At 36.4% G+C, this 10,597-nt stretch overlaps 1 pseudogene; it reads left to right on the forward strand.

Annotated features, from left to right (window-relative positions):
- Positions 1-518: 518 nt before the first annotated feature.
- LOC120185066 lies at positions 519-3,062 on the forward strand (annotated as a pseudogene).
- Positions 3,063-10,597: the final 7,535 nt, after the last annotated feature.

A 10,597-nucleotide genomic window follows, 5' to 3' on the forward strand; every position in this document is an offset into this window, starting at 1 on the left:
CTTGACTCGAACTCGAACTCTACTCGAGTTCTTAACGATCCGAAACGAGTTACTTGATATTCAACTCAAAAAGTTTGCGAGCAACTCGAAAAAATATGATAAATGTATATGAAAAATATATATGTATTTTTATATGGATATAAAAAACAGAAAAAATTAGAGTCAAATAGTACCATAATATTATAAATATTTACAGTTAGATTTAAACAGAAATTCAACAACTAGACTCGACTAAAACAATGAGTTATAAAATAAGACTCGTAAACTTGAATAGCTTAAATTTTTTTAATCTTGATTCGATTGAACGTTGACCCTAATTCGAAGAAAACTTGTAGGTATTAATTATGAAGTACATTATGTATTTCTTGTTTTGTCATCGAAAGATTGTAGAATATCCTTCATATTCCACAAATTTCTTGTTCTGACACCAAAGCCTTGATATCAACGTTTGTATAATATTACAATTTCCTATACAAAATGAGGCGCACAATAAGCAATGAGATAAGCAAGCAAAAGCAATGGCCTCAGGCGACAATCTAGGAGTGCTCGAAGCTCTCGACAATCTAACAATGGTACTATGTGAAAGCCATCGTGATCGCCGGCATGGGATTTTTCACCGACGCTTATGATCTCTTCTGCATCACAACCGTGTCCAAACTCTTGGGCCGCCTTTACTACCACGATCCTCATGCAAACAAGCCGGGAAAGCTCCATAGTATCAAATTGCGGTTGCAGATTTTGTTACGGATGCGATTGCGGTGTCGCGGTTGCAGATACTGCGGATGTTACGTAATGTGTTACTACTGTCGAGGGTGTGATCTCTTCCTCAAAAATTACAATACGTCTAAAATATTATATTTATACATTTTACCATTATCATTTAATATACTAATATTAATATACTTTTTTAATATTTTATTTTGAAAATAAAAATTTAGTTTCATAGATAAAAATTTATTAAAAACAAATATAAACTATAGAAGTGTTATCATACTGGATAATGGTAATAACAATTATAATGTTAATGAATAACATATACTATTATATCACATATTAGATAAAATTTTATAGTTTTATAGTAAATAGATAAAATACATATACTATTATAGTATTATAAAGTGAATTAATCTCTTATACAAAATTTATATAAATAATAAATAAACATATAATTATGATACTTAATGTTAATATAAAAATTTAATTTAAAATTAATCACATCAATTTTAGATATGAGAAAAATTCAATTTAAATTTAAATTAATTTAATTTTAAAATAACGTTAATAAATAATTTAATTAATTCAAATTTAAGTAACTAATTTTGAAAACATCACTATTAGATATTATTAATGATATATATTTATAATTCAGTTTTAAGAATTAAATTAGAACAATTAATTTTATATTTAAGATAATCTAAAGTTTGTTGCGGCGTTGCGACGTAATTTATAGCGTGTTGCGGCGTAATTTATAACGTGTTGCGGTATTACGTAACGGTTTTTGACCGCAATAATCGTGATGCAATACCCTTATCGTGTTGCGCCGATATTGCGTCACGGTAACCTTAAAAAACGTTACGATGCGGGCGTTACGCTGCGTTGCGGCCGCGATTTAGTACTATGGAAAGCTCCCACATGACGTTAACAACTTGGTCACCGGTGTAGCCTTGTTCGGAACTCTCAGCGGCCAACTGGTGTTCGGTTGGCTCGGTGACAAACTCAGCCGGAAGAAAGTGTATGGGATTACTCTCATCCTCATGGTGTTTTGCGCCATTTGCTCGGGACTATCGTTTGGACCCACTCCAGTTCTGTGATCGGAACCCTTTGTTTCTTTAGATTTTGGCTTGGTTTTGGCATAGGCGGCGACTATCCCCTTTCCGCTACAATCATGTCAGAATATGCTAACAAGAAGACTCGTGGGGTGTTCATTGCGGCTGTTTTCGCCATGCAAGGTGTCGGGATTATATTCGCCGGCTTAGTTTCCATGATTCTTTCGGGTGTCTTCCTTAAGCTCTTCCCAGCACCTACTTTCAAACAAGATCAAATCCTTTCTACGTAACCAGAAGCAGATTATATATGGCGGATTGTGCTCATGTTTGGTGCTTTACTTGCTCTTTTAACATTTTATTGGCGGATGAAGATGCTGGAACCGGTCGATACACCGCGATTATCGAAGGAAATGCGAAACAAGGCGGCCGATTTGGGCCGAGTTCTCGACGTGGAACTCAACGTGGAATCGGATAAGGTTTCCCAATATTCAAGGCCGCAAATTAGAACACATTACTATCATACGAGTTCTTTAGACGCCATGGGTATCATCTTATAGGTACAATGACCACGTGGTTTTTTATTGGACATTGCTTTCTACAGTCAAAACCTAACCCAAAAGGACATTTTCCCAGCCATGGGGCTCACCAATAAAGCTCCGGATGTGAACGCCATTAGAGAAGTGTTTGAGACCTCACGTGCCATGTTCGTTGTTGCTTTGCTTGGTACATTCCCAGGGTACTGGTTCACCGTACTGTTCATTTAAAAGATTGGCCGATTCATCATCCAACTCGTCGGATTCTTCAAGATGTTCATCTCCATGCTGATTCTTGGCGTCAAATATGGGTTATGGGTACCTTAGGGACCATAATAAGTTTTTATTTGTTGTTCTTTATGGGTTAACCTTCTTTTTCGCCAACTTTGGCCCCAACAGTACGACCTTTGTGCTGCCGGCCGAGCTCTTCCCAATCAGGGTGAGATCCACTTGTCATACGCTGAATGCTGCGTCGGGGAAGGCCAATGCCATGATCGGAGCTTTCGTGGTTCAAACATATACATTGGACGAGGATGTTAAGAAAATCAAGACTGCCATCATCGCTTTGGCCTTTACTAATTTGTTGGGATTTTGTTTCACATTCCTGGTTCCGGAAACCAAAGGTCGGTCTTTAGAAGAAATTTCAGGAGGATGGTGGCGGCGGCGGCGGTGGTCAGAGAGACTCAAATGGCTGCCCGCCGATCGGTTGTTATGCAAGCAAATGACAGATTTGAAGGGTGAATTATTTGCCTGCTATGGATGATGATCGTTAGATTACTTAACTAGCTAGTTTAGAAGTGTGGAGGGAGAAAGATAAAAGAACTGTTGAATAAAAGGCGAGAGACAATAGGTTTCCGCCTGGATTTTCGTTTGGTTTTTAACTAAAAGAACTGTTGAATAAGACCCGCAACCACTGTTATCCAGGTCAATACAATACACCGAAGGGTAATTCCTCCTGGTCTCCTACTACCTTTAAGTAAACGTTAAAGCCAAGATTTCATATATTTAAGGGTAAACTACACGTTCAGTACTTACAATATTATTTTTGTTCCATTTTAGTACTTGAATTGTATTTTTTTTCAAAAGCATACCTAACGTTTAGTTTATGTTTCATTTTCGTATGTGTTGCCTTGCATCTTCGTGAGGCGCACCACCAAATTGTTCAATCGAGTTCAATATGTTGAACATCATCGGTTTAAGCTCAAAATGGGCTGCCTGAATCTCGGGGCTACAATACCTGGGTTGAGATCATTCAAGATGGGAGCTAAGTGATCTCTAATAGCACGTGGATGAGCAACAATTCCTTCATTGGGATTTGTTGCATCATTAGTATCTTCAGGATCGTCAACTTGTTGACCTCCTCGATTTTGAACTCTGTACACGGCTCTTTGAGCACGTTGAACACGCCTACTTTGATAGAAGAGCTATTCAATCTCATGTACCAAAGGTAGTAGAGGTTTCTCGGATCCTCTACGAGTCATGCAACAACACAACATGAAAAAGTTAAATAAAAATAAAAAGCTAGTCTATATAATAATAAAAAATAATCGAGTGTAATAACTAAACTTAAAATAACCAATTACCAACCCCCCGGTCACCGCCAAAAACTTGTTGCATGTGTGATGTACTATGCTATGAAATGTAAAAATGTGCAAGTATACACAATCGAACAAGTAATATAGTAGTGAGTGAGTATTGTCTCCACAGAGATTGGAGGGGCCTTGAATAAAGTTTATGCATTACTTAAAACTAACTAAGTGTAGGTGGTATAAACAATTGAGTAAGAATGTTGTGGCAGAGTAGCGGGTAAAATAAGTGTGGAAATGTTATGGCAAAGTATTGAAGTGTTGTTTGAAATGCTCTGACAAATAGTAAAGAATGCTAAAGTAAAGTAAAGTTGAGCACTAGAGTATGAAATAAGACAACTTGACAACCTCTCACAAATAAGCTACAATTGGGATAAATGGTTGGGTCTACTAGGAAATCTTATGCTTTGTCTCTCGAATGATTCATGTCTTCCATGAATATGCTACTTGACAGGGTTTGCTAAAGTGTTTATAGGCTATCTCTAGTAAGGAACCTGACAGTGAAAATGCTACGACAATACCTCTCAAAACGAACTACAACATAATACAATCAACTATGGCTTACTCTTTTTAATCGTTGAAACCCCTTCCATATCTCTAAGGCAAGTTAGAGCCTTTCTTCCCAGCTCAGCCCCATTGTTTACGTTGATCTAAGCCTAACTCCCTCGATATTAAGAATTAAAACTTGGAAAATGGCTAACTCTCAAAATCTCTTACAAGTCTAAGTATTTAAACGTTTAAACAACAAACAAAGAAAACATTTAAACATGGAAACATCAAATCATTCATTAAAAACAAAACATTATCATCCAAAGTAAACTCACACTAAATAAGTTAGTTCATTGTAGGTCTCAAATCATCCATCATCATCATTCATTCCATTACAAACCCACAAGAAAAAAATATATAAATAAAAGCATAAAAAGGAGAAGAAAACCCCTAGCTTGTGAGCTGTTGCTGTGAGCTTGAACTATCGCAACTAAGCTAGCTTCTCTTAAAGGCCTAGCTTGATATCCCCTTGAGCTTGGCTATGGAGAACACCACAAAAGGAAGAAGAAATAAAGAAAAATGGAAAACTTTTTATAGCCACCTTTCCTCACTTGCTTATATCACCCTTTCAAAAGCCCTATTTTAATTTTAGGGTGATTTTCTATTTATATTAAGGGCTTTTCTAGGTTTTTGTGCCCAAAATTCCATTTTTACCCTATGATATCATTCCCTTCATATGAGGGGTAGGTTAGGCTGGCATGTGGTCCTCATAAGGACAATTGGGCAGAGCATTCACATGTGGTTGGAAAGCTTGGCAGCAAAATACCTTCATCACTTTTGATTTTTTTGTGTGCCTAAAATTACCATCCAAAGCGTTGTAGCACTCCTCCAACTCTCCCCCAGCATCAACATTTCTCGCATCTCCTTCATCTCAACCACATGCACATCATCAACAAAACAAGACCTTTCTCTTTAAGCAACACCAATTTTGTCATTAAAATGCTGCAGCAAAACATCACCATCAAGTGCAACTACATGGACCTAAATGCAACTATATGCAATGAAATGCATCATAAACTACCAATAACCTAAGTAAAAAGGAACGAAATATTGCCTTTTTATGGGGTTATCAACTATGTGACCCAGACATGTTTCAAGTACTATATAGGAGTAGACCACTAGGACGTAGGCTTCGATGTTGTGTGACCCTAGAGGCATCCAAAGTACTGGGCAATGAGGGCCCTTTCTAGATGAAGATTTCGGTGCTAAGTGACCCAGGTCTTATCTAGGGTACTTTTTGTGGGATAGAGGGGTGTGAGTCCTAAGATTCTAAATGATCCTTCGACTACACTATGATGCCTACCCTTCTTTATGTGATGACACCTGACATATTTGTGATACTAGGTATTATCATTGTGTGTATCATGATGATGCATATTAGGCTGATACTGAGGTTAAAGACCTAGTATGCGTATACTCATGGCAAGACCCATAGCTGAAACTAAGGGAAGCGTGAAACTAAGGGAAGGTCGATGCCATGATCGGAGCTTTCGTGGTTCAAACATATACATTGGACGAGGATGTTAAGAAAATCAAGACTGCCATCATCGCTTTGGCCTTTACTAATTTGTTGGGATTTTGTTTCACATTCCTGGTTCCGGAAACCAAAGGTCGGTCTTTAGAAGAAATTTCAGGAGGATGGTGGCGGCGGCGGCGGTGGTCAGAGAGACTCAAATGGCTGCCCGCCGATCGGTTGTTATGCAAGCAAATGACAGATTTGAAGGGTGAATTATTTGCCTGCTATGGATGATGATCGTTAGATTACTTAACTAGCTAGTTTAGAAGTGTGGAGGGAGAAAGATAAAAGAACTGTTGAATAAAAGGCGAGAGACAATAGGTTTTCCGCCTGGATTTTCGTTTGGTTTTTAACTAAAAGAACTGTTGAATAAGACCCGCAACCACTGTTATCCAGGTCAATACAATACACCGAAGGGTAATTCCTCCTGGTCTCCTACTACCTTTAAGTAAACGTTAAAGCCAAGATTTCATATATTTAAGGGTAAACTACACGTTCAGTACTTACAATATTATTTTTGTTCCATTTTAGTACTTGAATTGTATTTTTTTTCAAAAGCATACCTAACGTTTAGTTTATGTTTCATTTTCGTATGTGTTGCCTTGCATCTTCGTGAGGCGCACCACCAAATTGTTCAATCGAGTTCAATATGTTGAACATCATCGGTTTAAGCTCAAAATGGGCTGCCTGAATCTCGGGGCTACAATACCTGGGTTGAGATCATTCAAGATGGGAGCTAAGTGATCTCTAATAGCACTTGGATGAGCAACAATTCCTTCATTGGGATTTGTTGCATCATTAGTATCTTCAGGATCGTCAACTTGTTGACCTCCTCGATTTTGAACTCTGTACACGGCTCTTTGAGCACGTTGAACACGCCTACTTTGATAGAAGAGCTATTCAATCTCATGTACTAAAGGTAGTAGAGGTTTCTCGGATCCTCTACGAGTCATGCAACAACACAACATGAAAAAGTTAAATAAAAATAAAAAGCTAGTCTATATAATAATAAAGAATAATCGAGTGTAATAACTAAACTTAAAATAACCAATTACCAACCCCCCGGTCACCGCCAAAAACTTGTTGCATGTGTGATGTACTATGCTATGACATGTAAAAATGTGCAAGTATACACAATCGAACAAGTAATATAGTAGTGAGTGATGTACTATTAAACTTAAGTATATAGCACTTGATTAAGATCATGCATGTACTTACCACTTATTAACTTGTCTTTTAGTATTCTAATGTTTATGAGATTCATATGTTGCTCTAGATTAACTATTATACTACTAGGCTTTGTAAGCTCAACGTTCGAATGTTTTCCATTTGCATGTTAGTATACCAAACCGTTCGAGGAGCATGATCGCAACATGATTTCCAGCATTCCTCATAGAGTACTATATGGTTACTTTTAGTGGGCATATGTTTCATATGACTCTTACTTATGTATTGGGATTTGTAAACTTTGAGATGTATTATTTGTTTTAAATTATGTGTCACAGAGCTCCGATTAATAAAAGTATTTTTACTTATGTTGAAATTATTGATTTTTAAATGATGATTATGAGTATTGAATTGAAAAAATGGTTAGCCACTTCATTGGTTCCGTATGACATTCAAATCCTCTAGACTTTGGGTCTGATCAGATTAGGGTGTTACACATATAGAAAGGGGAAATAATTGATCCTCTTGATTCCATGTATGCTAATCTATTGTATAGTAATATCTCAAAGGTTAAAAATTAAATAGTGAGCTAAAAAAACCTAATGTACTTCTTGCGGTGCATAGAAAAATATAAATAAAATATTTCGATAAAAATTACTTTATAAAACATATTTTCAAAACATGAACACTACTCTCATCCTAACACCAGAATGTGTAGGTTCCCATGAACCATACACCCACCGGTACACTCGGTAAGGACCTTATACTTATAGCATAAGGACCTACGGTAATGACTTACCCTGTGCACAAAGCAAATGAGACTACGGTAAGGTCTTACAAGTCATAGACTAAGAATATGATACTTTGTAATGCCTCATATCCCGAGTTAGGAGTTTTGGGCTAATCCGAGAATATGAAAATGAACCCAACATATCTATAGGATAGCGTGGGCAAGTTAAGTTAGAAAGTGGGCTTGTCTTAGGCCCAAATAATAGAATTTGGAACTATTTTAATATCTTTATAGAAGTGGAGGATAAAAGGGGTATTTTACTCTCTTCCAAAACAAAAGCTAATTTGGTTTAATGGTGATGATGTAATATGGCACACTCACTCTTCCTTTCCCCCATTTCTAGCCTCGTTTGTCTATTATCTCACTATTCTCCATTTTATAGTTCTTCCTTTCCCAACCAAGAGTAAGAGTGGAATCTTGATAACTTTTCATGCTCTTTTTAAGAATTCTAAGGTAAGAATCACAATGTACTCATCTCAAGCTTCCATTTGATCATTCAATAAAAAAGTTTGATCGTCATAGCCATAATTAGGGGTTTAGTGGGGTTTAAGGAATCTAAGGATTTTAACTCATTTGCGAGGGGGTAATGTGAATTAGGAAAGTGTTCTTGGATTTATTTTAGTCTCATGAGAAAGTTAGTAACTCATTTTCTATGTCCTTTTAGTGAGAAAAGTTGGAGAAGATTTCAAAACCCAGGATAAGGATAAGATAACCGTTAGTTAAGTTGTGGGTGTTTTCATCAACTATAAGGCCAAGGCAACACCTTTCTAACCTCTCTATACCATTTGTAGGCCATTTAGTGCCCTTGCTTAGCTTGCATTAGAAATGAAGCCTATGAACATGTTCATGGTAAATCCTAGTTTAAGATGTTATAAGCATGAAAAATGACTTTATGACCCCTAATAACTTACATAAGACTTAAACATCTTTAATGACCTTGAGAGAGATGTTTGGGGTGGGATTGGTTTGTGTTTTCATGCCCAAATAGGGATTTATGCGTTTAAATATCGGTACTGAAGGAACAATATCGACACTGTTCATCATCTAGCACCAAATAAAGGGGCTTTAGAAAGGTAAGTATCCATACTCATCCATAGAGTATCGATACTCTGAGCCGGGTATTGATACTCATATAGGGTAGTATCAATACCATTTTGGGATTTAGGATTCTAGTATTCCATTTTGGTACCGATACTCAAGGGAGTATCGATACGGGGGTGAGGGTACTGATATTTTAAATAAGGGTATCAATACTCAATTATTTTTTAAACATCGAAGTCATTTTTGGCATCGATACCCAAGGTAGTATCGATATCCTCCTATGGGAGTATCGATACTCTAAGGCCAGTACCGATACCATCATTTTGAATTGGACAAGAAACCTATCTTACCTCGAACACTTTTGATTAAGAGACTTTAGGCCATATAAATTACATACATAAGACTTCAGCGAGAACAACGTTAATAACTATAATTACACCTAGAAACAATATACTTTAGGGGATCATAGAACTAGCCGTGATTGACGCTCAGGAAATGATCAGGACACCCGAGTTACTCTAGTATATAGATAAACATTTACGTGGTAGTTGTTCGGATAAACCTCACTCAATGCACAAGGCACTTCTTTGTCGACCGGGCGTAGATACCCCAAGTAATCATTTTGGAGTAGGTTGATTAGGTGAACGTTTCCAATGTAGAAATTTTGGATCTCACCCTAGTTAGGCTAGAGGGGTGTGTGTCTCTGAGATGTAGCAAAAACCCTCCGACCACACCATGAAGCCACATTTGTAAGTATGTCTAGTTTTGCATTCTTATATGCAGTTATTTATGTTAGCCAACATGTTCACTTAATGGACACATATAGTATAGTTTAGATCTTTAGTGTGGCACTGAGCTAGTGAACTCAACTTGCAAAATTTGATTCCATGACCATGTTCTTAGGAGGAGCATTCATGGAGCTTATCACACTGTTAACTATCTAGATTAACCCCATATTTTGAGTACATCTTAAGTATATTGTAGAGGACATGTACTGTATATGGACCTTTAAATATTTGAGTTGTAACTGTATTTTTGAAATACTCTTTAAGGTTATTTGAATGTAATTTGGGGTCTCTCATATTTTGTAAAATTAATGATTTTATTTCTATTTTATAATTATGGTGGATGGTTTCGTATGATCATATAATCATGTTTTTCAATAAATTTTTTGGGTTAAACACTTCGATGATCCGTGTAGCGTACTAATCCTTTGTTTTTCAGATCGTATCAGATTAGGACGTTACATATTTTCTCCAATAATACCCTCAATGATAGTAAATATGCAAGTATTTAAATGAAAACGGTAATTTAATTCATTAAAACGTGAAAATTTTATATATTCCAAAATCAGATACATAAATATAGTTACTAGAGATCATGTTACAAGTCTACGGTAAATTCGATATCAAAACCCAATGCATACGGTAAATCAGATATCATGCAATTAAAATATTTGATATCGTTAGAATTCCAAAATAGTTCAAATAGATAATTTAAAACAGTAATGTAGCACCATTAGGAACACACATGTATCTTTCTAAGAAGTTAGATAGAGTAACCTAAAGTTAGGTCTTTCTATCATGAAGTGCTATATTCTACGAATCGAAAGAACTATATCAAAACCCTAATATAATAAATAATAAACT

This window comes from Hibiscus syriacus, unplaced genomic scaffold (genome assembly GCF_006381635.1).
Source record: "Hibiscus syriacus cultivar Baekdansim isolate YM2019G1 unplaced genomic scaffold, ASM638163v2 tig00112988_pilon, whole genome shotgun sequence".
NCBI classification, from domain to species: Eukaryota; Viridiplantae; Streptophyta; class Magnoliopsida; order Malvales; family Malvaceae; genus Hibiscus; species Hibiscus syriacus.